This window comes from Bubalus bubalis, chromosome 8, assembly GCF_019923935.1.
Source record: "Bubalus bubalis isolate 160015118507 breed Murrah chromosome 8, NDDB_SH_1, whole genome shotgun sequence".
Lineage (NCBI taxonomy): Eukaryota > Metazoa > Chordata > Mammalia > Artiodactyla > Bovidae > Bubalus > Bubalus bubalis.
Window position 1 is genome coordinate 74,367,006 of NC_059164.1, and position 21,592 is coordinate 74,388,597.

General features: G+C 48.4%; 1 protein-coding gene and 1 long non-coding RNA gene across 8 annotated transcripts in view; one reads left to right on the forward strand and one right to left on the reverse strand.

Moving 5' to 3' along the window:
- TNS3 (tensin 3) overlaps nt 1-21,592 on the forward strand; it is a 222,572-nt gene that overhangs the window by 46,439 nt on the left and 154,541 nt on the right. For all 7 annotated transcript variants that reach the window (XM_025291331.3, XM_045166422.1, XM_044946771.2 and 4 more), the window contains one exon: nt 10,234-10,271. The gene's annotated coding sequence lies outside the window, so the exon portion shown is untranslated. The remainder of the gene's footprint in view (nt 1-10,233; nt 10,272-21,592) is intronic.
- LOC102395505 lies at nt 13,908-17,789 on the reverse strand. The gene is made up of 3 exons (XR_003111008.3): nt 17,644-17,789; nt 15,025-15,151; nt 13,908-14,044 (listed from the first exon to the last, which is right to left on the reverse strand). It is a non-coding gene; the product is annotated as an uncharacterized LOC102395505 (long non-coding RNA).

Genomic DNA, 21,592 nt, shown 5'->3' on the forward strand with positions numbered 1-21,592 from the left:
TTTTTCCTCAATGACCCCACCTGAATGTGCTGGGGTGATTCCCACGTGGCTGACACGGGGGACCTTAGCTGGCTGCTGTCCACATGTGCAGGTTATGAACACAGACCAAGCTGGTTTAGCTCCATAGGCCCAAGGGCTTTGTTTCCCACATACGGTTAATGATGGCCTGGTGGCGACAAAAAGATTGGCTCTTGGGAGAGTCCGTTTCCTTCTCATCTCTGTACAGCTGAGGCCTGAGTTGACTAAGGGGCTATCCCAAATATCCTTTTAAAACTCTCAATATTTCTGCCTGAACCACCTATAAGATACAGTTATTCTCTTAAAAGTAAATGGAAGCAATGAGACCTGACCAGATTGGAGACAGCGGTGCCCAGCAGCCAGGCTTTCCCATCAGGCCAGAGCTCCTCAAGGATGCTGACAGCCCCCAGTACCGTCCAGGGCTTGGCATGAGAGCACATTCCAGGCTCATGCCTCCTTCCCTGTCCTGCAGCTTCCCAGGCTTGTAGGGGCCAGGAAGGGGCCCAGAATATTCTTTGGTTCTGAATGATCTGTCTTATGGCATTTGGTGCCTGTGATATGTGAGATGTCAAGGAGGACTAAGAGGCCTGGCGGAGTGGTGTGGGTGGCATGTGGCTATGTGTGCACGTGGCTGTGTGTGCGCGTGGCTGTGCGTGTGCGTGGCTGTGCGTGCACATGGTTGTGTGTGCGTGTGGTTGTGCACCCTCTAGAATTCTATGGGGGAGGCAGTGAGATCTCAGGATCCCACTGGGCGCGCCATTGCCCAAGGCCAACTCAGCCCCAAGGACCCTGTGCAGGCCCAACACAAAAGGGTGGGAGGGCAGAAGGGTGGCAACAGTCTGGCCTTGTGCAGTGCTAACTTGTGATCTGTCTGGCTTATGCTTCTCTGGTCTAAGAATCACTGTGGTTCTGTTTTATCTCATAGTCTAGCCCTGTGGAAATCACTTTTTGGACCCACCTAGTTCTTTTTTCCTTGAAGAAAATCCTTCACTAGCGACTGTCCCATAGGTGCCCTCTGCCTCAGGGGGTTCATCTCCACGTGTCATTTCCCCATAGGAACACTGCTACTGTGTTCTCGTGTGGGGAACCCAGGGCGCACATGCTGTCACCCCACCCCTTGGCTGGGATGCTTTGCCTGGTTTGGAGGCAGTAAGAAGAGATCTGGGGTTGGGCACAGGTCCTGGGGCCGCTCTGCACTTATGCTCCCCTTCCCTGTGTGCACACCCCAGCAGACATGCCACAGTCCCCATTCTCACCTGGCCTCCTTGTTTTAAGGCCACGCTTCTCTATTCTGAGCCCTCCAGCTGAGGGAAGTGTATGGACTCTCCCTGAGAGGCCCTGGATCCATCCCTCGTGGCCGGTGGTGGCACTTGTCACCCTGAAGCACGAGGCCAGGAGCAGTGAGCTGGCAGAGGCCACCTTGGTGGCATGTACAGCTCAGGGAAGCCACATCCTTGGCCAAAGGAATCAGCTACCTGGCTATGGGCACTGGAGGCTGTGCTATTGGGAGAAGTAAACAGGAGCGGGTCCTCCTGAAGGCCAAGGCCCAGGTCCTGGCGGAAAGAGGCCCACTGACATCAGGGATGCCTGCACTCCTGGGGCCCCACGTGAGTGGCAGGACAGGCAGCAGGTGGCATGGAAGGAAGCCGCAGTGACAGGTGCCCATGGAGGCATCATGCCCTATTTCTGGGTCCAGCATGGGGTATGTTCATAATGTGGTGAATGTCAGCCCTCGGGCATTGAGGGGCTGGGGACTTACCTGTATTATTGTTTGTGAGGTATCTACTGACTTCTCCCCAGAAAAAGGTGTTTTAGAACTCCCTCATATGGTGGGGATGGGCTTCCCAGGTGGTGCTAGTGGTAAAGAACCTGCCTGCCAATGCAGGAGACATAAGAGACACACATTCAATTCCTGGGTCAGGAATATCCCCCGGAAGAGGGCATGGCAACCCACTCCAGTATTCTTTCCAGGAGAATCCCATGGACAGAGGAGCCTGGCGGGGCTACAGTCCATAGTGTCACAAAGAATCAGATACAGCTGAAGCAACTTGGCACTGGCCCTGGCATATGGTGGACTGTAAACACCTATGAGACTACTCAATAGATTATCACATGTGTGTACCTAACTGTAATAATTGTGTTGATAAACAATAGCTACTCTTTTGTGAAAAGGAAAGGACTGTATGTGCCAGGAGTCTTTTAGACATTATCTTCTTAAATTAAATTGATGTGTGTGGGAGATCCAAGAATTGTGATTGTGACAGTCTCTTTCTCAAGAATGCATCATCAGCGACATAGCCCCTGACACTGTCAAGGGGAAAAAGGCCTATGGCAGGGCCCATAGGGATAGAAATGTGAGAGCTGGGTGTTTATATGTGTTGTTGCTGTGTGGTCATCTTCTTAGCTGTGCTTTTTGTCTGCATCCGAAGGCTGGGCTTTTTCCCCTTCTGCACTGCATCCCTCTGGATGGGCAGGGGCAAGATGTGGGGGTACCGCTGGGTTGGGAGCCTGGCACAGTCACAAAGAGTGTAGATGGCGCCTGGCAGGGTCAGTGGTTGCCTCCTGCAGAAGAAGTTATGGCGCTGGACAGGCACCTTTCCTGGCCTTCAACTTGTAACCTTTACAATTTTGCCTGTTGAGTCGTTAATGTCTAGGATCTCTTCTTTTTGTCAGTAAGCTATATAGATATCATAAAAATCTCAGACAATTTAGTAGTTTTCTCTCCTAATAATTTAGATGTATGTTGTATACATTTGCACATTGAGCCAGTGTGTATGTGCTGCCTGTAGACATTACATGGCTTCTCTCAGTGATCATGCGCAAGTTGTGTGAGGTCTTACTGGAGGGTCCCTTCCTTTGACTTGTTCCTGGAACAGTAGGGAAGCATGGACCCTGGAGACAGGCTGCTCGGATTCCTGCCCTGCCTCTCTGTACTTGAGTTTTGTTTTAGAGTCATTGTGAGGAACAGATTAAATGCACGAGGAACACAGAGAACACTGATTGGCTCAAGGAAGTGTCTGGTAGTGTTAGGTGTTATTCCTGTTGGTTATGGTGTCACATTGCTGATGGTGGTGATGATGGAGAAGGGTTAGGTGTGTATTCTGTGACTTTGGCTAATATTTTTACTATTCTTTTTCTAGCTTGTTCTTGACCTTCAAGTCACTTATTTTCACATTTTAGCCTGTTTGCCACAGATTATTTTTATGTGGCTAACTTAGAAGAAACATTTCATTTTTAAGAAGCTGTTGTTTGTACAGAGAGGCTCTTTAACCCCTATTTCTCAAACTGTAACTACAGGCAAAGCCACACAGATGGCTGGTGCGCGATGGGGTTAAGTGCCTGGTTGTGGTTTGCCTCCTGCTGCTCAGAAACCCACAGAAGCGGTTCCTACTCTGCCCTCCCCACCTGCCAGGGCTTTGAACAGGTAGCCTGTTCTCACTGCTCCACTGAGGTCTCTTGGGTGGGTTAAGTGGCCCAGCTTCCACTGACAATCCTTCTACAAGCCCACACTTGAGGGCACTGGCATGGTTGATCATGATGTTCTAGTCCTGAGTAGGTGAGTCTTTTCCTGGGTGTTGAAAGTTGTAAGTTCTGCAGAACTTGGCCCCATGGAGGACATGGATTCAGAGAGAATGCAGTATCAGATCAGACAGAAGTGATGGCATTGGGAGAGATGGTTTGCCTGAATTTAATAATGGAATAGAAGAGAACAGACTGGAATGGGAAAAAAAGAAATGCTGCAAAAGAGACAACTGTAGGGAGGAACCTGAAGGAAATGAAGGTTGGGAAAGGGAGCCAAAAAGAGGACAGAGGGAAAATGGGATGGAGGGGGGCCTTTGTAAGGAATATTTGATAATGACTTTTCCCCTCTGGTTAACTGAACACATATTAACTGCCTGCTGGAATAAAAATATGAGAAAGCTGTGACCTGTTTGTGAGGAGCTCAGAGTCTGAGGGGGAAGTCCTGTCAGTAGGGAGCTCAGAGTCTGAGCAGGGAATCCTGTCAGTAGGAAGCTTACAGTCTGGGGAGGGGGGTAGTTCTGTCCCTGTGTGTGAGACTATCACAGTCTACAGTATGCTAGGGGATTACAGACAAAGCTTAGGGCTGGATAGGCTGATCAGCATGTCAGCACTTGCTTTGTGCCAGGTGCTGAATTAGAACCCCAGGACATGGTGTCAGTTAGGACCATCAAGACAAGAAAAAGGAGCAGGTGACCAAGCAGTGAATGTAGCGTTGGGCCCTCTGCTGTGAGCATCTGGTCACCCGTCTCATGTAGCTGGTGACTGTGGGTGTGGTTAAACTGGGGCAGAGGTTGAGGGCAGGTTGGGGTGAGCTTGAGGGCAGAGGCAGAGAAGCAGAGGTGAGACCCAGGGCTTGTCTCTCTCTGGGTAAATATGTGTAGAGTGTTGTATGACAAGCCTAAAACAGTGGCCTGGATTTCCAAGGCTCCTGGAGACTTCAGGAGAGTAGCAGTTCTAAGACAACAAGGAACAATGTGGGGCCTTTCAGAGCCAGACGCTCTGGACAGTTGCTGCTGCTGTTAAGAGTGAATTCCTGCCCAGGACTTTGGAAACCCGTTTGACCAAGGAATGCGGTGCAGGCCCCAGGCTTGTGGAGGTGAGGATTCCATGGGTCATTAATTCCTAGAAACTTGAGACACGCACTGGCCACATACCCCTTCGCCGGTGGAGAAAGACCCCTAATGGGAACTGCTGAGGGAGCCTTAGGGAGCTGACCGTGGACCTTGGCCTTGAACTTAACTCAGTCTTTCACTTGATGCTTCTCTGCTTTTCATTTTTGCAAATCAGTGGATGAAAAGTGGTGTCATGCTCTATTATGTTTTTTACATTCCTCTGGTTATCACTGAGACTGAGCATCTAAAAAGACAGTGAAAAGATGTCTGTTATGTATTATTTATTCATTTTTGGCTGAACTGGATTTTCATTCCTGTGCGTGGGCTTTCTCTAGTTGTGGTGAGCAGGGGCTCCTCTCTAGTTGCAGTGCATGGGTTTCTCGTCGTGGTGGCTTCTCTTGTTGCAGAGCGTGGGCTTTAGGGCATGGGGGCTCAGTAGCTGCAGCACGTGGGCTCAGCAGTCGCGGTGTGTGGGGCCTGGAACACAAGCTCAGAGGTTGTGGCACACAGGCTTAATTGCCCCACGGCCTGTGAGATCTTAGTTCCTGGACCAGGGATCAAACCTGCATCCTTCTCATTGACAGACAGATTCTTTTATTTATTTATTTTTGGCTACACTGGGTCTTTGTTGCTTTGCACAGGCTTTCTCTAGTTGTGGCAGGTGGGGGCTCCTCTTTGTTGTGGACCCCAGGCTTCTCTTGTGGTGGTGTCTCTCGTGGAGAACGGGCTCAAGGTGTGTGGGCTTCAGCAGTTGCAGCATGTGGGCTCAGTAGGTGAGGCTCCTGGGCCTTAGAGCACAAACTCAGTAGTTGCTTAGTTGCTCCCTGGCATGTGAAATCTTCCCAGACCAGGGATTGAACCCATGTCCCCTGCATTGGCAGGTGGATTCCTATCCACTGCGTCACCAGAGAGGTCCCTGTAATGTTCTGCTTAGTAAACTGGCCTTTCAAATCCTTGGCTCATTTAAAAAGTTAGATTATTTTTTCTTCCTGATTTCTAAGAAATCATAGTATTGATATTATAATATTAATGTTTCTATCATTAAATTAGGTAGGATTTAGGCCAATTTTTGATGGATTTTGACCTACAGAAATGTCAGTTCCTTACCATTCCAACTTACATGTTGCAAACATTGTGAGCAGTTGCTTGACTAATTTTGCTCATGGAGTGGTTGTCATGTGAAAGACTTAAGGTTTGGCTAGTTCAGATTTACCCACCATTTCATTTCATTTCTGTTTTTGTTTCTGTTTAAGAATGCTTTCCCTTCTCTGGGGTCTTAATGATGTTCTACAATACATTATTCTAATATTCATTTCTGCTTTTCCAATTCTGTTCCAATTTCATGGTTGATTCATCTGGAATTCATGTTATTTAGGTTATTTCTCATGAGTGAGCTGGTTTTCCCAGCATGCTTGGTTGTGTGGCTCATCCTTTTGTAAGTGAATATGACAGTGTTTCTCCCCTATGCCGAATTCCCACATGTGGACCTGTCCATTGCACATGTCTGATTTTACAGAGTGTGTAGTGTACATACAGAACCAGCCTGCCAGTGCAGGACACATAAGAGACCCAGGTTCAATCTCTGGGTTGGGAAGATCCCCTGGAGTAGGAAATGGCAACCCACTCCAGTATTCTTGCCTTGGAAAATTCCATGGACAGAGGAACCTGACGGGCTACAGTCCCTGGGGTAGCAAAGAGTCGCACATGACTGAGCACATATGAGCAACATTATAAGCATTGTCACAGGTTAGCTTTTTAGAAGTTATGATTTCTCAGTAGCCATTCTGAATGTCATTTGTGGATATAAATATTTTTTCTTCTTTCTTGCTTCAGTAACTTCTTTTTCCATGGCAGAAAGGGGTCTTTGATATCACTTTTATTCCTCATTACATGCAATGAGAAGAATGGCATTATTTTATGCACATAAATTGAGTGCACGTTATGTGTGACTTAGTTGGCTGGATCCCCCTAGCTGCTTCTGCAATCAGTCTGTTTCAGCGTGGTATCAGTTAAGATTCTTCAGCAAAACAGAACCAATAGGATGTATATAGAGAAAGAAATTTACTGCAAATAATTGGTTCATACGGCATGGAGGCTAAGTCTTGTCTGTAGTTGGCAAGCTGTGATCCAGAAGAGCCAGTGTGTAGCTCCTGTCTGAGTTCTAATCCAGCAGCAAGAGATGACCGATGTGCCAGCTTACTTCCCCATTTATTCTTTTCAAGCCCTCAGTGAATTGGACGAAGCCCACTACAGTGGAGAGGACAATCTGCTTCATTCAGTCTACAGTTTCAAATATTTTTCTCATTCAGAAACAGCCTCCCAGACACACCCAGAATACTGTTTAACCAAATATCTGGGCATGTTGTGGCTCAGTGAACGTGACACATAAAATTAACCATCCCAAATATGTTGTTTTGGTTGCAGTCTTTGAAGAAAATCTAGCTCTATACAGATACATATTTGGAAAGGAAAGCATATTCTTTTTTGATATTACACCAAAACTCAAATGATAGTTTCTCAGTTTCCAAAGAAGACATAAAAGTGGCCAGTAGATGCATGCAGAGGTGCTCAGCATCACTAATCCTGTTGTTGTTGTTGTTCAGTTGCTCAGTTGTGTCTGACTATTTGCGACCCCGTGGACTGCAGCACGCCAGGCTTCCCTGTTCTTCACTATCTCCTGGAGTTTGCTCAAACTCATACCCATTGAGTCAATGATACCATCCAATCATCTCATCCTCTCTCGCCCCCTTCTCTTGAGGGAAATGCAAATCAAAACCACAGTGAGATACGACCTCACACCTGTCAGCATGGCTGTCATCAAAAACACAAGGGAAAACATGCTTTGGTTAGGGTAGAATAAAAAGGAGAATACTTGTACACTGTTGGTGGGAATATAAATTGGTACAGCTATCATGGAAAACAGTATGTAATTTCCTCAAAAAGTGAAAAATAGAGTTATCATATGATCCAGCAGTTCCACTTTTGGGTATATAGTGAAAGGAAACAAAATCAGTATCTTCAATAGATGCCACGTTGGTTGCAGTGTTATTTACAATAGCCAAGACATGGAAACAGCCCAAGGGTCCATCAATGGGTGACTGAATAAAGAAAATGTGATAAAACATTATTCAGGCAGAAAAAAGAAGGAAATTCTGCCATTCACCATCATGAAACAGCAGTGTGCTAAGTCAAACAGAGAAAGAGAAATACTGCATGGTATCACTTATATGTGGAAACTGAAATCTGAATCTGAGGGACCATCTGTGGTGCTTGGCTGTTGGGTGGAAAGTTCATAATACTTGGGTTACCGGCTTACACCCCAGGAACAGTGGGTCCACCTCTCAGGATCCTCGCCTTAGGACTCTGGTGGTTTATGCAATTCAGTCTGATTAGTTAACCTTTGTGAATGGGATGGTTTGCCCTGTAATGGCCTAAGGCTCTTGTCATAGCCCAGTGCGCCATCCACCGTGAATATTGCACACCACTGTTGTGGTTCCACACACCAGAGTTCCTTTTTGGGTTGAATCGGTTTGTTGATCTGCTGCGTAACCAGTTACTCCCAAAGTGAGTGACTTACTGTGGCAGTGGCTTCTGTTCTCACCACTTCTGTGGATCAGGAATTTGGGGTCACGTGGCCGGGCGGTGCCGGCTCAACGTCTCTTCGGAGGCTGCATCATCTGAAGGCTCTCCTGGGGCTGGAGGACCCGCTTCCCAGGTGGCTTCCCAGCTGGCTGCTGGCGGCAGGCCTCAATTCCTTCCCATGGGCCTCCTCCCCAGGGCTGCCTCAGTGCCTCACACGTGGGCAGGGTTCCTCTCAGAGGGGCTGGGTCCCGGAGCCCAGAGCAGAGGTCACTCGCCACACCCTCCACCGTCCTGCCTTGTCACATGACCTGCTGTCACTGTGTGAGTGGACTGCACGGGGACATGGGCTCCAGGAGGAGCCCTGAGGCCATCTCAGGGGCTGGCTGCCACAGGAGGCTGTGCCTGTGTCCTGGCTGCTGAGTGGTCCGGCCCGCCCCATTCAGTGTGTGCAGATAGAGCTTCCTCTGGAGCCGGGGAAGTCTTCACTGCATTTCCGCTAATTCTCATCTTCCCTAAAGGCCAGAGGGCCCCTCAACTGCCTTCGTCTCTATCTCTGTTCTTCCTGCTGGCCTCTGCCCCTGGCTGTCCTTCTGTCTAAGATTTTAATCTGGTGTGAAAGCCCCTTTATTCCAATGGCTAGTCTATCTTGATTAGAAAATCATTCATCACCTTTTCTGGGTGAACCCATTAGAAGATGTAGAATAAATATTTGCCTTTGTGAATAATTTCACAAACCTTGGATGCATAGAAAGAGCTCAAAAACTAGATCTTGCAAAGATAATACCCCTGGCTGTTCCCTGCTGGAGTTCCAGGGATCCCCAGCCACGAGCTCTTTTTCTTTATTAGTTTGCTTCACCCTCATTCAGTCCCAGGTGGGCTGTGAGTTAGGGCTTTCAGAAAACATAGAGGATGAAAAGTTTGGGCCTTGAAGTGCTGACCGCAATTTGGGACCTATCTCCTGACCTCAGGCCTTGTTCTTCCAGGACCCCACGCTTCTATACACTGATGCTGTGCTTTGCAGTTTCAAAGCAGGGTCCCTTGGATGATGGCATTTTGGCATCACCATAACCCTGGAAGAGGAAAGAGGCCTGGTTCCACCTAGGGCAGCCCAGCCAGGCTGGGCCAGAAAGCCCCCAGGTCCTGTGCCCCCAAGCCTAGATCCCTGTCCCCTATCCCACAATCACCCCCATGGGTTTATCGGACAGATGCCTGCTTGGAGCCCACAGGGGTACCTGTACTGCACTTATTTGGTGCAGTTGCTTCATTCCGCACTGTCTCCTCGTCCTTCTGTCTCTGCATGGGAGCATCGGCAGACAGGCCCCAGTGCCCCGAGCTGCTTTGGTGGGGGGAGGCTTTCATGTCCCGTAGGCACAGCTGCAGACCACGGAGGGCGGGCCTGTGAAATCCACATTGGTTCCGGCTCTCTCTGCATTGTTGGGGCCTCCGAACCAGCACATGCCTCTCTCAGTCCTCACAATGGCCTGGGTTGAAGGATCCCCTGCAGGAATTTAGATGTGGATTTGTTCTGACAGTCAGTTCTTAGGTCGTCCGGAAGTGGAAGAAGCGTGGAACGCAAATGTCCAATTTCTCACTAATTTAAAGGCGCCAGTCCTGAATCTTCTGGGACATTTTCAAGTTTCTCTCCTTTCTTCAGGGAGAAGCTATAATTTCCAGGCAAACACTGATACTTTCTACTGCTCAGCTTCGCTGCCTTTCTCCTCCCTAGGTGCTGATCTGATGGCCTGAACCCCTGGAAGAGCCAGTGTGTTTGTTACTCCTCTCCAGAGTTCCCTGCGCCATCTGGGCCACTGCTGACGCTGCAGAGGTGGCTGGGTTCCTGGACACCATGTCCATCCACCCCACGCTCTGTTGAACTCAGTGTTGTGTCCTAAGCGAAAAACAACCTCCCTCTGTCTGGACTTTCTCAAGGATTTACAGATGGAAATGTGAAAAGTATGGAGAGACTGCTCAACACACCTTCTTTTTCCTTCTCTTGCAGCCTGCAAGTATTCCTGTCACAAGAAATGTGAAGCCAAGGTAAGTGTTACATCGCTCTCCCGTGGGGCTTCTGGAGCCGAATTGGCCTGTGTTGAATGATGTGTATGGGAGGAGGCTGCATTGGATCGTAGCCACAGAAATGAAACTCTTTAAGAAATGGCTGCTAGATGCTTTCTGATAGGGTGTATAGTTTTCATCTCAAGAAAAAACTGAGGAGCTATGAAATCCATGTTTTTAATTATAGAAAAATAACTCTTAAGAATTTGGTTTCAGAAAAGAATTTGGTAATTTTGTCCTGGCCCTGTCACAACCCTTTCTCCACATCACATGATCCCTTCTTTCTAATCACATTGACGTGCTGCTGTTGTAGGGTAGGGAGGGGCTGGGCAGGGTCTGGGGCCCATGGCTGGCCTTGGGGATTTTTCTGGTTTCATTTTTGAATGTAGTTCATACATAAGATTTGGAGGGCTTCCCAGGTGGTGCTAGTGGTAAAGAGACGTTAAGGGATGTGGGTTCGATTCCTGGGTTGGGGAGATCCCTGGAGGAGGAAAGGACAACCACTCCAGTATTCTTGCCTGGAGAGTCCCATGGACAGAGGAGTCTGGTAGGCTGCAGTCCATGGGGTTGCAAAGAGTTGGACATGACTGAAGCGACTTAGCATGCACATACATGGATGGGTTGGGATTTTCAGGCAGTCATGGAAGTATGGAAACCCTGAATCAGGGAAGTTGTCCTATATTTGTGCATTCCCTGGAAGGGTTAAATTGCTGGGTGGCCCTACGAAACACTTGAGGTCTGGGGTGCTGGGTTGGGTGCAGAGATTTGATTAGTGGGGAATGAGGAGGCCTGGAGGAGAAGGCAATGGCAACCCACTCCAATACTCCTGCCTGGAAAATCACATGGATGGAGGAGCCTGGTGGGCTGCAGTCCATAGGGTCGCTAAGAGTCGGGCACAACTGAGAGACTTCACTTTCACTTTTCACTTTCATGCATTGGAGAAGGAAATGGCAACCCACTCCAGTATTCTTGCCTGGAGAATCCCAGGGACAGAGGAACCTAGTGGGCTGCTGTCTATGGGGTTGCATAGAGTCGGACGCGACTGAAGCGACTTAGCAGCAGCAGCAGCAGCAGGAGGCCTGGAAATGGCATATGGAAGCTGCAGGCACCCCTAGATAAAGCCCTGGTTTTTCACGTGGGTCCCTGTGTCTGTATCTCTCATACATTCCAGGTATGATGTTACCTTCAGTGGGGCCAGGGCCCATGCATCGCCTCTCCTTTCTGGGACCTCCTCAGATGCCCTGCAGGTCCCCCTGTGGCTGGAGGTCCAGGGAGATGGGGTTTAGAGAGTCTTGGGATTTTGTCGCTGCTCTGGACCTCATGGGTCAACCTTTCCTGGTTGGGCTCTGAGTGGAAGGAATGTGTGCTGGAGGCCAGCTTTGTGGAACTGTGCGCTGGCTTCACATGTGTGCTCTCCGTGTGAGAATCCTGGTTTCCTCCACTCTCCTCACCATACACACAGGCACACACAGTCCACACTCGCCCATGCCCCATGCATGCACACACTTCACACACATGCATGCAGTTTACTCACACAGGCACGTGCACACACATAAAGCTAGGAAAGTCACAGGTGGCTATAGCCCTGTTTTTTTCAAGAAAGAGATTAAAAGAACGAACTTTCTTATTAAACTTTTTGTTATGGCACATTCGGGACTCATGGGGAAGTGGCAAAGCTAGGATAGAGTGCAATACTGCTCTGTTATCCAGCCCCCAAGCCGGCCAACCACCCCCGCAACCCTGCCCAAATCCCATTCTCTTCCGAGATGTCACATGATGTGTGCTTTAGTCAGTTCAAGATCAGGCCCCATGGTGGGGCTTTGGGGCACTTCTGCTGTCACTTCCGATCTCGCTGCGGAGAAGGCTTCCCCTTTCTGTCCAAGGCCAGGCGTTCTTGCTCACTCTTACCACTGGGCGTGACTGATTTCTAACCTTGGTTAGTTTAGGTCTGCTTTGCCACCCTCCATCGTGCTATGTACTTTCAACCCAAGGAACTGTGTCAGAGCAGAGATTCCTGTAAGCAGTGGAGGTGTGGACGATGCCACCCTGGGGGTACATTTCAGATTTCCAAGAGGGTTTTCTCCCATCTACTTGGTGAGGGTTTGGATGGAACCCCAGCCCCTGAGAGTCCCAGTTACAGTGAGCTTACAGTACTTCGGAGCTTGTTCCCCAGAGCCTCAGTTTCTTCATGTGTAAAATGAGCTTCGGGTGTTGGTGATGGACAAGGAAGCCTGGCGTGCAGCAGTTCCATTGGGTTGCAAAGAGTCGGACAGACTGAGCGACTGAACTGAACTGAAAATGGGTGAATAATACATCTACAATCCACTTTAATCAGCTTGCTTTTAGCTGTTAGTTAGGGTAATTATTTGAATTTTAAGGAAGTGGAATGAGTTATGTAAAATCCACATCACCACATAGGGCAGACAGAGGAGAGAGCCATGCCCAGAACCCTATTTGTCCTGTGTCATCATGCATGTGTGCACGTGTGCACACGCCAGCACGTGTGTGAGCGTACATCGTGTATGTATGCCTGTGTGTACTTTCTCATGTGACACTCTGGCTGGCCACTCTTGACCCACTGCTGCAGACTGAGCCCCGCTGCCCTTGGCACCGATTCTCCAAGGAGACCTGGTGCTGGCCACTTAGGGGATTGAATTCTTTGGTTCAAAGAATATTCCAAAAGCCTTAACTATCACTGATTACGGCATTTCTATCCACAATAATTGGCAGTTTGCTCGGGATAGTTAAGCTTTTATTCTTATTAGATCATGGTGGAGGGGGAAATGTATCCGTATTCATTTCTTGTTTTTTTTTTTTTGGATAACGCAGCTTTGAATGGCAGGAGAGAATGCCACTGGCAATAACAAAGACTCTTCTTATTCCAAAACTATAATGGCGGTACTGCTGAGCAGATCATAAATTCTCAGCCGCCCCTGAAGATAAGCACAGTGTGGGGTGGGAGGTAGGCAGTTCAGTCTCCCAGGAGCTGAGCCACGGCTCCCCCACACGGCTGGGTCCTTAATCACTGCACGTCTGTGCCTAACTGTGCGTGTCCAGATTTCTTTGAGACTGAGAGAACTTAGGTGAAGCTCTGGTTGAAAGCACAGGCTTTGCTGTAATGACTGACTTGGGGATGGTGTGGTCCGTGGGTCTGTGTGCTGGGAACACTGGAGGGGAGGGCACAGCACGCATGTCATTGTGTGGTGTGTTACTAAGTGGTGAGTCCGCTGGCATCGTCATGCTGCTGTCCATCAGAGGCTCCCAGCCGGGCCCAGCATGTCCCCTTGGTAGAGTCGGAGATATGGAAGGAGAGAGCAACCCTGCGAAAAAGGGACTGAACCATGGACTGGGTGCTCAGGCAGGGGAATGGAGCCTTGAGCTAGGACCAGGGTCTCTTTCTTCTTGGCTGTTGGGCAGTATGTCTGCTCAGGCGAGGCCCTGCAGTCCAAGGGCACATGGAGGCAGAGACCTGGGCTTTTATCCTTCTTGTGTGCTGCAGCAAGTCCATTTCCCCGGAGCCTCAGTTTCTTCATGTGTAAAATGGGTGAATAATACATCTACAATCCACTTGAATCAGCTTGCTTTTAGCTATTAATTATGGTAATTATTTAAATTTTAAGGAAGCAGAATGAGTTATGTATAATTACTGGGAAGTTTGGAATTCCAAATATCTTGCTCCCTGAGAGGCTGTGCTTGTTCATGGGTGCCACGAGAGCTGTTTGGGCATTGTATCTTGTTTTTTTCCTGGCCTCTGGCTGACTCATTGGTAAGAGAAAAAAGGAAGTAGGAGAAAAGACATAAAGCTGTTTCAGGAAAGCAGACCATGGTGAGGAGACACTTGGGGGATGGGGTCACTAGTGGGGCACCCCCTAGACGTGGCAGAGATGGGGTTCCTTGAGCTTTGGTGAGTGGGTGTGAACACTATACCTCCACTAGGTTTTTGCAAATGTAAGGCCCCATATAGGGGCTGAGCTGTGAGTTGGCAGAAAGGAAAGAGCGAGAATTTTTTCATAAAAGTCCTAGTTGGTCGAGCACAGAGCCTGTGAGGATCTGTGTATTCATCACCCCAGGTCCTTGCATACACAGGCAGCTTAACGGTCTCATCTGAAACATGATGGGTGGTTGTAATCCAGCAGGGTGGTTTTGGGTGACATGAGATCAATAACGAAGTACCTAACCAGTGACTGGCTCCTAATAGGTGCTCAGAAGGAATGAAAACCAGCTACGGTATTGTGGGATTGTCAGTGACGTGCTGAGCTGTGGCTTTTCTAACTTTGATTGTCCCAGCCTCCCTCGCAGGTCATTGTGTCCTCATCCCAGCCTTACAGGTGACCCTGAGCCTTGAAAGAGTCACACTGCCCACCGGGAAACAAGACCTGAGAGCCATGTCCTACCTGCAAACCCTGACCTGGCCTCTCATTGAATGTTTACACTTCCCTTCCCTCCTCCTCCCACTCCTCGCACTAAGGAAAGAGGTGGTTAATTTTTAAACTGCCCAATTCAACAAACGTTTCCTGATTTGCTGTCAGTCAGGCCCCGAGCTGGGTGCCTAGATGTAGCTTGCTGACCTCAGGTCCATTTCGGCCTGCTGCCCGTCCAGGACCGACCAGGGGGCGGGGCCAGTCCAGGTAGAGGATTTCATTTATCCACCTTCAGTAGACAGGTGGGTGCCTGTGTTTTGATATTTGGCTTTTGATCGAGTGGTAAGTAGGAAGAATTTATATATCCATCTTACCATCAACATCCACACAGCCAGGTATGGTGCACTTGTTACAATGGATGAGCCAATATCAATGCGATATTATTAACTGAAGTCCATAGTTTATGTTAGGGTTCACTCTTGGTGTTGTTCATTCTGTGGACTTGAACAAACATATAATGACATGTTTCCATCGTTACAGTATCATTAGAGTAGTTTCACTGCCCTAAAAATCCTCTGTACTCCACCTGCTCATCCCTCCTCCCCCATAACCCCAGGAAACTGCCGATCTTTTTACAGTCTCCATAGTTTTACCTTTTCCAGAACATTATATATTTGGAAGCATACAGTACATATGGCCTTCCCAGGTGGCGCTAGTGGTAAAGAACCTGCCTGCCAATGTAGAAGAATGCAAGAGACACAGGTTCCGTCTCTGGGTCAGGAAGATCCCTTGGAGGAGGAAATGGCAACCCACTCCAGTATTCTTGCCTGGAAGATCCCGTGAACTGAGGAGCCTGGTGGGCTGCAGTCCATGCGGCCGCAGAGAGTGGGACATGACTGAGCAGCTAAGCAGCAGCGTACAGTATATAGCCTTTTCAGACTGGCTTCTTTCGCTTAGTTGTGTATATTTAGGTTTCCTCCGTGTCTTTTTATGGTCTGATAGCTCATTTCTTTTTAGTGTCGAGTAACATTACATTGTCTGGATGGAGCGTGGTTTATTTATCTGTTCCTCCGGTGAAGGACATCTTTGTTGCTTCCCTGTCTTGTTTTTTATTTTTTGCACATTGTCACTGGGATCAGAAGGCAGCAAGCCCTAGTAAGTTCTGCTCTTCTTCTGGGCAATTTTGTTTCTTTTCCTGTAAGATCCCTTTCCTGTTAGACTGTCCTCACTGATCTTTTTTTGACTCATTATAATTAGTAGAAAAGTCACTTGACACATTTCATTTGCTAAAGGTATGTTCATGGCTGTGGCTGTTGTCCCACTGGAAACTGTTACTCTAAGGCCAGAGTTTGGGGAACAGCCCCATGTGTGAATTCCTATTGGATGGTTCTGGATCTGCTCTTCCGTCAACAAGCCATATGCAGCTGTGCTGCTGCTGCTAGTCACTTCAGTCGTGTCCGACTCTTTGTAACTCCACGGACTGTAGCCTGCCAGGCTCCTCTGTCCATGGGATTCTCCAGGCAAGAACACTGGAGTGGGTTGCCATGCCCTCCTCCAGGGGATCTTCCTGACCCAAGGATCGAACCTAGGTCTCCTGCATTGCAGGCAGATTCTTTACCACTGAGCCACTAGGGACGTCCATGCAGCTGTGCTAGGAGAGTGCTATTTTATATAAGCACTCTCCTAGCTTATATATAGGAGAGTGCTTATATAAAATAGCACTTATAAAAAATATTTATGTATAAAATATTATATAATATATATAATATATATTATATATATATAAATATATATATTTTATATATATAAAATAGAAGCATGGCAGTTTCCTCCGTATGAAAAATTCATGTTTTTAAATCCCAAATAATCTGATTGTGGGGTCATGGAGCTCTCCTCCAGGGTGTAGAAAGTGGCCAGCAGGATGGAATCACTGTAAACTGGAGAAGCTCATCCCATGAACAACACTGCTATTGGAGGTTCTGGTGCCACCTTTTATTCTCACTTCTCTGTGTGTGGGCCTTACCAGACCCTGCTGGGCACTGGACAGACTGGCAGACATTACACGAGAGGAAGCAGGCTGTTGAAGCTGGTGGTGGCATGTGGCCAGGTGATACGATCACGTGGCTGTGTAGTTGACTGTCTCACTCCTTCACGACTGATTTGTTCTCTAGTGCAGCCTAAGTTTAAGCTGCTGCTGCTGCTGCTGCTAAGTCGCTTCAGTCGTGTCCGACTCTGTGCGACCCCATAGACGGCAGCCCACCAGGCTCCCCCGTCCCTGGGATTCTCCAGGCAAGAACACTGGAGTGGGTTGCCATTTCCTTCTCCAATGCATGAAAGTGAAAAGTGAAAGTGAAGTCGCTCAGTCACGTCCGACTCTTCGCGACCCCATGGACTACAGCCTACCAGGCTCTTCCGTCCATGGGATTTTCCAGGCAAGAGTACTGGAGTGGAGTGCCATTGCCTCCTCCAAAGTTTAAGCTATAAAGCTATATTTATGTAGAATTAACTAATCCTTCCTCAGAAAAGCCCAGAAGGAAATTACAATCTTATTTTGAAATAGATTTATTTTATATAAATCATGTAATATACAAATATGCTCTTCTGCTTTCTCTAAATCATCACTTTTCATTCCACATGGCATAGTGATTAAGAAGGCGGCTTCCACACATACCTAATGTGAATCTGTACTCCTCGTCTGCACATTCAGCCTTTTGGCTAGTTACCTAATGGACTGGGGTCCTCTGGGGGTGGGGAGGGCAGCAGGAGGAAGCCTGGGCCGCTGTGGGTCCTAATGTACTTTGTTATTTAGCCTAGGACATTGGGGGCACCCTTGGAGCCTACTTTTGAACCACATCCTTCTCACTCCAGCTTGGGAGCCAAACCCTTGGGTAGGGGATCCTCTGGGGTCAGTTGTCACAGATTCTTGGTTGGCAACCTCATCTGTGAGAAGAGGGGCGCCTGAGCCTGGGCATTGCTCAAGTTTCCCAGAATACCTTTTGAAATCCTGGGAGCATGTGTTTTCTGACTTCATTAGTGGCTTGGCTCCATGCTTCAGGGGAGGACTTGATGTTTGGTGTATCCCAAGGTGGATCCTGGCACAGGAACGCTGTGCTGGTCGCCCCTGCCTGTAGTCATGCCTCTTCCCCAGGACCTGACTCAGACCAGAAGGCAGTTGTAACAGGGTTTTAGTTTCGTCAGTTTTAATTGATAACACGATAACTGGAATATGTGTAAAGTGTCTCAAGGTGACTTTTGAAGAGCCGCAGTTTAATTTAAATGTTTAATTTAATTTAATTTAATTTAGTTTAAATTAATTTAGTTTAATTTAATTTAAACGCATTTAAATGTGTATATTTTGGAAAGTTCATTCAAAAACAGCCCTTCCCTCACCATCATCTTCAGCCAGTACAATTTATAGTCCTTTATAGAGAGACCACTTGGGTGAGGGCCCCATGACAAATTAGCCATTGCCCTGTGTCCCCCACATCTGTAGGATTTGGGGGAATGGGAGGAATGATAGCAGTAATGTTTTGAAATTTTTTTTTAGCAAATTGATCCCAGTTAATTATTAGAACCGCAAAGGGGAACTTACACAACGGACGATCAAATGCAGTCAAGCAAGCTTGCTTGCTGAGGCCGGAGACGGGAGAGGACAGGTGCCTTGCCTGCAAAGCATCAGGATGCTGGTGCAGCTGGGCTCTGCTGACAGAGCAAGGGCACCCTGGACTCCTCAGGTCAAAGCAGACGTCCCCCTTTGTGAGGAGAGTAACCATGGAGTGTGTGCTTGTCCTGGGTCAGACAGCAGGGCGGGAGTCCAGCTGTGGAGTGTGCCTTGTGCAGCCTGGGACATGTCGTGGAGGAAGAGCTGTCCTGGGGCCAGGCTGCTGTGGGCATCTGTCACTCAAATGTAAACAAAAACAAGGAAGAGCACTCAGTGAATATTTCCCTCCTTTCTGGGTGTGACTGGAGTCACTGGTTCATGAGATTCTGTAATAGATGATTCTGTATTGATATTTCCCTGTAACCTGCACTCCTTTTGGGAGAATAGAAGTAGAAAATGGAAATTTCCACATGTAGCTGTCAGAACCATTTCCTAAAGCCATGAGACCCACAGGGGAAGGGGCCCTTGGACTTGGGGCTGGGTTCTGATGGCACATGGCAGCTCTGTGAGTGTCTCCTCCTACAAAAAGGAGTAAGGCAGTGTGCCCTAGATGCCCAGGTGTCCTCCGTGCATCAGTAGATGGTCCTCATGGTGCCCTCCTGCCATGCCCATGCTGTCTGTTCTGGGTCTTAGCATGTGGTCTACCAAGAGGCAGGTTCCTGGGACTTCCTTGGTGGTTTTGCGGGTGAGCTCCAACTCTGGCCAGTGACACGAGCCATCCAGTAGAGCAGGTTCAAGCCAGCTCTTGTTCTCCAAGATCCTCTCTCTGCTGCTTTTCTGTCTGTTGTGTCCTAAGCACTAGGTTCAGGCTGGGAGAGGTGACAGAACCCTGCATGACTTCATTGTCCCTTATCCCCTGTGTGTGGGCCTCAGGGATCTCTGCAGGTCCCATGCTCAGGGTGCTGGCTTTGGGCCTGTTCCCCCCATATCTGGGCACCCTGTGCCTTGTGGCAGCTCCCCCACCCCCACCCCCACTGCAGGCCACCTCCTAGCATGTGTGTCTATGGACCGCACCTTGAGGCTGAGGGCCTCCGAGAACAGAGGGCCAGCACTGAGGTCACAACCCAAAATGTGGCTCACCCAGCCCTGGTGATGACCAGAGTGTGTCTGTGGGTATTTCACGGGGGTCTGTGTTGGCATCTTCAGGCCTCTTGTCCAGAATTCCTTATAGTCGTACACAGAGAAGGACGTTTCTAATCAAGTTGCTGGTTTTACATTTGTGTAGCTACTTCTAGAGGATAGGTGTCATATTTTAAAAATCCATTTCTCCTTTTTTAGCAACAGGATAGAAATAATCAACTAAGCATTTGAGTCCCCGCCTTCACATTTTAATCTGTAAAATTAAACTCCAGTTGTACTCTGTGCTTTGTTTTTTCTTTCTCCAGGAAAGCTATTTATTTTGAGCCAGGATTCAGGAAATGCCTGCCTCCCATCTTCCTTCAAGCACAGAAATAGCTCCTGGGATGCCCTTTGGTCACCTCTGGGTACAGCTGGCACCGTTCATTTTTGTGTGTTTCTAGGTGTTTTGACTCTGGCCTTCTCATGTGTCCTGTGTATCTCTGCACCTTTCAACTCCTTAGTCCCCCAGGAACTTCCAGAGGCAGCCGGCCTCCCTTCTATCCTAGCAGAGCTGGGCACTGGGCTCTGGGCTGTTGGCCTCCCCTTCCCCTGCATAGACCGTCATTAGAATAAACTCATAAGAGCTTCTTTTTGGAGAATGGGAGGTAGACTGTGTGAGTGGCTCCCGCAGGCTATGAAGTCAGAGATTCTGTCCTTGTAGAGGTTTTCTTCTTTACTTTTAATAAGTGTTTTTTTGGGGAGTTTCCCGGCTGTAGGAGGCCCTCTGGAATCTTAGTGGTGCCCAACAAGGGTCGAAGCCTATTCTGGCAGAGGAGGCTACTGGAAGGAATTCTTGAGCATTTGGGGGAAGAACTGGCAGATAGGATTGGTGTCCTGGCCAGATGGAGACAGGGTTGCTGACAGTTCTTAGGCTTTCCTTTTGGGATTCTGGGTGGAGAGTGATACCATTGGTAGGATTTTGCAAATGTGGATGGAGGTTTAGCTTCATCAGGGTGAACTCCTGTGGGTTTAGTGGCACATGTTTATGTGGACATTCAGAATGAGCTAGCTGGCCCTGTGCAGCCTAATGCTAAAGTTTTAAGTTTTTCTTCTGAGATTTGATGATAAGTTATGATCTATTAAAATTTGTCATTTTTTTCTCCCTTATCAGTCCTTCCCTGGATCAAAGGACAGTTGGCAAAAACCAGGTTATTCATTGTACTATTCTTAGATACTTCTGACAAAATATTTTTTGAGAAATTTCCTTGGTATTCCCCTTTTGTGGCATGTACCATTTCCGTCCTTAAAAACTGTTGCTTCTGTAGGTGCCTTTTCTTCCTTTCCTCTTTGTAACAAGGAGAGTGTTACAAAGTCATGGGGGTGGTGTCATAGCATTTCTAAGCTCTTCTCATAAAAAAAGCAAAAGCACACATAGTATTTGTCCTGAATTTTTGGTGCAGCTCCTGACTCTGTTTCTCCTGGCTCCACCTAGCTTGTACAACAAAGTGTTGTTATTTAGGCTGTTCTGGTTGAGATGCTTAAGCCTCAGGGAAGGGTCCTTTTTCCTGTGTTGCTGTCTGCAAAGACCTCCCAGCCTTGCAGGTGTCCTTGTAGAATGAGAGAGAAGGAAAGAGCTTGGTGCCTCTTGCAGGGGAGAGGGGAGGGGAGGGGAGGGGAGGGAGGGGCTAAGTTGGGGAAGAAGGGAGGGAGAGGGACTTGCTGGGAGCGAAAGGGGAGGGGAGGGGCTTTTGGAAGGGGAGGGGCTTGCTGGGGGAGAGGGAGAGGCTTAGTGGGAAGAGAGGGAAGGAGAAGTCTTGGTGAACAGGGGGTCAGGGAGGTGCCCTCCTTTTCCTCCACCTTGAATGCGATGACAGAGGCAGTCTTGCTGCTGCAGCTGCATCCTGAGGAAATGCCGTCTGACCATTGCTGTGGGATGTCTGTGTCGGGAGAGACAGAATCCTCCCAGCCCAACAGGATGGTCCTCTTGGAGGGACGGTAGTTTCCATCACAATCTGATAGTGTGTATCTTGACAGCCTTTCCTGATATCTCTAAGTTCACATCCCTCTTGTAAGGTGATAGTATCCATTTCATAGTCGAGGAAGACTGAGTTCAGATAGCAGGAGGCCACCTGAGTCCCTCAGGCCAATTGGGAGAGAGCAGGGGCCATTTTAGGAACTGAATGTCAGTCTCTGAAGCAGAGTCCTAAGCTTTTTCTGTTCTT